The sequence below is a fragment of the Vigna unguiculata genome, chromosome 5 (genome assembly GCF_004118075.2).
Source record: "Vigna unguiculata cultivar IT97K-499-35 chromosome 5, ASM411807v1, whole genome shotgun sequence".
NCBI lineage: Eukaryota > Viridiplantae > Streptophyta > Magnoliopsida > Fabales > Fabaceae > Vigna > Vigna unguiculata.
Window position 1 is genome coordinate 36,823,774 of NC_040283.1, and position 6,000 is coordinate 36,829,773.

The following is a 6,000-nucleotide window of genomic DNA, read 5'->3' on the forward strand; positions in this document are numbered from 1 at the left end:
TTAATAAATATCTCTTATAGTTAATAGGTGTCTATTACGACCACCTTACACGCAAATTTTAGTTTTCGAGTATTCTAAATTGCTTCGTGAAGGTTAGTGATAAATAATTAAATAATAGGTCATATGTCATACTAATGAATATATTTAACATCGATGATTAATTTTCCATTCAAAATAGGTCCTTTTTTTCTAATCAATTTTCTTATTTTTATTTAACGTGAGAATTTTATGTACTTGAATTTATAGTAACTAAATGATTTTGAGAAATATACAAACAATCCTTCTTCGTCTTATAAGAACTAAATAAAATTATTTTAAGTAAATAAATGCGATTGGTAAAGAATTCATTGGTCCTTTAATGTGATTAGTCTTGACAATAACTTAGGATTAACTCTGTGTGTTGTGGCAATCTTTTACTAACCATGATCGTGATGTTGGATTTGTTTAGTGAAAGTAATTCTTTGACATGGATCCTGTTACATCCCCGGTTTTGTATTTTTTTCTTTTTTCCTCCCTCATCAACGTTGAATTTTCTTTGTTCTCGATTTCACTCAAATTAAAAACTTATTTTTATAGCTACGATATTACATGACATTACTTCTATTTATTTTATATGTTGAATAAAAATAATAAAATTATGTATGTTTTTAGTATTTGAATTTTGACATAAAATTCAAATTTGTTTATATAAAAAATTTTGATACATTTTGGTCTCAAAACATAAAAAATGAATTGATGTAATTATTTTAATCCAATAATACTAAAAAGAATTACGTGTCAAACGCGATAAACATTAAAGCGAGAACGAGAACGTTAAAAAAATATAATATAATTAGGTTAAAAGAACTATATTCATTCATTTATGAAGTTTGCATATCAAAATTTTAAAATTTTAAAAAAAATTCAAATGTACTTAAGAAACTAAAAACATAATTAACTAAAAATATATAATAATCGACTCAATTATCATCTGATATAAATATAAGAAAACAGATACTAAAAATAGGGTTAAGTATGTTTTTAGTCCCTGAATTTTGGTCAAAAATTGGAATTCGTCCCTGGTTGAAACTATGATAAATTTTGGTCCCTAAACTTTAAAAATGAATGAATATAGTCCTTTTAACCCAATTATGTTGACTCTTTTTCAACAGGTGGAATGTATTTCATGTTAATATTGGAGTTGTTTATTCTGTTTGACACATTCTCGGCTCAATATTTACTGAGAAATGCGTTTGAAACCTAAAAAAGAAGTTCACAAAATTGGGTTAAAAGGATTATATTAATTCATTTTTAAAGTTTAGGGACCAAAATTTATCAAAGTTTCGACCAGGGACGAATTCCAATTTTGAGTTAAAGTTCAGGGACTAAAAACATACTTAACCCCTAAAAATATGACTGTCCATACCTCTTTGAAGGACACATATGCAGAGTGTTCGTGTCAAGGGTGGGGTTTTTGTCATTTTCATATTGTGGGTTTACTATAATAACTCGGACTACCCATCTTTCTTTTCGTGACAAATTTAAATAATGTTTTTTTTTTCTTATAAAAGTGTTCATTTACTTTATATCCACGATTATGATAGGTATCCACAATTTGGCTTTTTGGTCTTTTATACATGTGCATCATTCCTTTATTTATTTTGGTTTGATTGTTTGCTTTCCTGCAAACACTATTTTGTTAAAATACAAATGATGGAGGTGAAAGACATCATGGAGCAGGAATTTTAAATTGAGTTATTTGGTTATTGGCTACGGAAAGGGTTTGTTTTGTTTTCAAATTCATCTTCACTTTTACCTGTTTTTACTGTCCATTACAAAATTTAGAAAAGACTCATTTCCTCTTCTTCTACTATATATGTATATTGTCATTACTCTTTTCATGATTAATATAATCTTGTTTAATGTCCTAGAAGTACTCTAAAGTAGATCTAGACTCATTCTTGTAGCCTAGAATCTAAGGACTTTATATCTAGTATGATTCCTCTACTTGTAAGGCCCAGTTTTATTTCTGTCCTAATGTTTAAGGGTTGGTCTTAATCTGTTGGGCCTAAGGGCTGACCCATAGGGTGCTAAGGCCCTAAAGCTGCTAGGGTTTCCAATTCTGATTCATTTCTTGCAAAACAGAACCCTAAGTGAAGCCCCCTTCCTTTCAGGACGCTCTGCTAGGGCTTGACTCCGATCTTGGCCAAAGATTTCTCGAGCTCAGCTTTGTTTCACTCCATAGACTACTTCTCGAACTGTTGCTCTCCGCAGTTGGTGTCGAGGTCCCGTACAAGCCCTCTCCAGGTAAGGGAAGCTAGACTTCGCGTTTTGATTCACTTTTTGTATGTGTTGGTTCTGTTTCGAGTTCTGGTGCTAGTATGTTGCTTATGATGATGTAAAAATGCTTTGGGTGCTGTCATGAGTGAGTCTGCATTTAAGCATGCGTGGAACAGTGGTGGAAACTGATATACTCGCCCAGGCGAGCTCATCTCGCCCAGGCGAGAATAGTGGGATTTCGCTCAGGTTTCTGCTCGAGCGCTCGCCTAGGCGAGCTGCTGTATTTTTGAGCGACGAATAGTCTCGCCCAGGCGAGACCGTCTCGCCTAAGCGAGAGCTCGCGACATTTTCCAGGAGCCACTGTTGCAGTCTCGCCTAAGCGAGAGTCTGCTGTTTGAGCGAGAGCACTCTTCTCGTCTGAGCGAGGACTCCAGCTTGAGCGAGACCTCTTTTGGGTTTTTGCTATGCTTTGTTTCTTGAATGTTGATGGTTGTTTGATTGGCTGGTTCATTGACTTATTAAGTAGAAATGGGGTGGATATGCATGTTGTTAAAACAGATCTGTCTAATTATCTTAACCACCAAGGGATCTGAATTGATTAACAAGCTTTTATATGGTTTAAGATGAATCTTGAATAAAACTTTAGGTTTTAAAGCTCAATTAATCAATTTCGCAGTTCTGGGTTAATGGACTGTTTAAATCAATCAAGAAAGATTATGAGAGAGAAGAAAGAAGCAAGACACACAATTTATACTGGTTCGATTCAAAAAGAATCTACATCCAGTCTTCTCCTAAGTAACACACTTATGAGGATTCCACTAAACAGAAAGGTTCCAAGAATTACAAGCACACCTATGTAATTCTAACCCCCAAAACCCAAGAACTTGATTCAACAATCAAGAACTCCCCCTAGGAGCAATGCATCCACACAATTGCACCTAGGTCCACACTTCAAACACTGAAGCTACTGTAATCAGAAATACAGAAAACAAAACAAGAAACGAAAACACCTAAGTTGTGCAGATTTGACTTGATGCTCCTTGAATCAAGCAAGATCCATCATGGTAGAATCAACCATCAATTTTTCTTGGATCTGTACTTGAGTTATCTTGCAGAATCTTCTGAAACTTTGTGTCTCTCAGATGGCTCTATCTCAGATGAAAACTGCGTGATCTTTCTGATTTTTCCACGCCCAAAACAGATTCCAAAACAGCTTTTATACAAAGGTTTTTGCTGTCACTAATTTGATTAGTAATTTACCTAATCGATTATCGTGAGTATATTTTCACTTACTTTGTACCATACTCACAGCTAATCCATTAGTTAAAAAATTAATCATATGCAGAATTACACAGCAGGCCTGAAATACATTTGATAAAGAGAAGCTAATTGCCTAATGCATATCCTAACTGGACCAAGCTATGTTTTATCCTAGATCAGTAGACATCATCAAAATTGTTCTTCATTTATGGATGAAAGGCTCCCCCTTTCAACAATCTCCCCCTTTTTGATGATGTCCAAAACATGGACTGTGATAAGCCTGCCTGCAGCACATTAAGCAAACAACAACAGCAGTACAAGCACACAAAGCAAACAACAGCATAGGCATATAACAGATATCACTTTCATTTTATGCTCCCCCTATCAGTATAGCCTATCAATGCAGTGGCAAAATAATTCTCCCGCTTTTTGGACAGTAGCAAAAAGACATATTCAAGATGGGACAGGGAAAAAAAACAACTAAATAGCGCAGCAAAGTAAAAGATGCAGCAGTAGATAATGCATAACAACTAGGATAACAATCAAAATGCATAAAAATTTCGCATAATGGATTAGCGGGCTCCTTTTGAGAAATTAAGTAGCAACTATGTGATGCAGAACTTAACACAGACTAAGTTTCAGACAGAACACGATAATGGATTAAGGTCAAGGTTAAGCAAGCAGCTACACAGTTTGAACACAGTAGGCATACAACGTATGACAATACTAACAACGCAGCAGGTGAAATCAGTAGCATAGGTTAACATCAGAGTGCAGACATTTATGGAAGTATAGAGCAAATAGAAACCAAGACCAATGTGATGGATAAAAAATTTGACCTTTGTTATTATGACCTCTTCTAACATGACCAATAATTGGCTTTGTAAGATATCCTACAAAAGTTCTTCACATCTCCTTTCATGTGTCTTGAGCATCCATTATATAAAAGCTACATTGTTTTCCTTGCATCAAGACACACCTGAAACAAAGATTAAAGAGAAGATGCAGGTACCCAATTGAACTTGGGTCCTTTCATGTTAGTGGTTTGAGGTGTTCCTTTAGGTACCCATTTGTACTCTCCTTTAGGAACCCCACAATTTTTAAAATAGCAGGAATTTGATGCATGACCAAGTTCAGAACAGTAGGAGCAAATGACAGATGTTGGTTTACTCATATCTAGAAAACTTCTGGTGCCTAATGGATTAGATTTGCCATTGTAACCTATTCCCTCTTTATTAAGCACACTCCTTTGAGATCCTAACACTACATCAAGGTTTGATCTTCCCAAAGTGAATTTTGAGAGAGTTTTCATTAGGTAATCTATCTTTTCTAGCTGTCCTGGGCATTTTTCACATTGGGGAGAGCTTGTGTCATCTTTGGACCTAGAGTGTTTCTTAGATTTCTCTAGTTTTTCAAGACTTGTTATCAGATTTTCATTTTTCTCTTCTAGTTGTTTTACTCTACCTTCAAGCCATTTAATTTCTCCTCTACGCTTATTATTTGACTTTTGCAATTTTGTGGCTTCCTTATGTAATTCATTAAAAGCATCAAGTAATTCATAATAGTTATTTTCATCATCATTGGAGTTAAAACTACTCACACTACTCTTGGAAGAGCCTGTTCCAGCCATGAGACAGAGGTTGGTTTCTTCCTCAATGCTTCCGTCAGATTCACTGGATGAGCTAGAGTCACTGTTGTGAGCTTTCCTTTTCTTCTTATGCTTGTTTGCCTCACTTTTCTCTTCCAGTTTTTGTTTCATCTTGAGTACAGGGCAATCTGGTTTGATGTGTCCTATTTTGCCACACTCATAGCAGGTTTGAGTTTCAGATCTGGTCTGCCTCTTGTTTCCTGCATAACTGTTGTTAGTCTTGTTCTTATACTTCAGAAATTTTGAGAACTTTTTCACCATTAAGCTCAAAGCTTCACTGTCAGAGTTTCCATCATTGGAGTGGTCTGCAGAATCTGCCTTTTTCTGTTTTACTGCAGATTTCACTGCACTCTTCAAGGCTATAGTGTGCCTCTTTTCTCCATCCTCTTCTTCCTTGAGTCTTCCAAGCTCCAGTTCATGTTCCCTTAGTTTCCCAAAGAGTGTGGCCAGGTTCATGCTAGTGAGATCTCTGGATTCTGAAATTGCAGTGACTTTAGGCTGCCATGTCCTATTTAAGCTCTTCAAAATTTTGATATTGAGTTCCTCTTTGTCAAAAGTCTTGCCAAGAGCTAGGAGGTGATTTACTATATGTGTAAATCTTTTCTGCACATCACAAATGCTTTCTTCAGACTTCATCCTGAACATCTCATACTCTTGAATGAGAGTGTTCTTCCTTGCCCTTTTAACTTCATTCGTGCCCTCATGGGTTACTTCCAAGACATCCCACATTTCTTTGGCTGATTCACACACAGATACCCTGTAAAATTCATCCAAAGTTAGTGCAGAAGATATAATATTTTTGGCTCTAACATCATAGTGTGCCCTCTTATTTT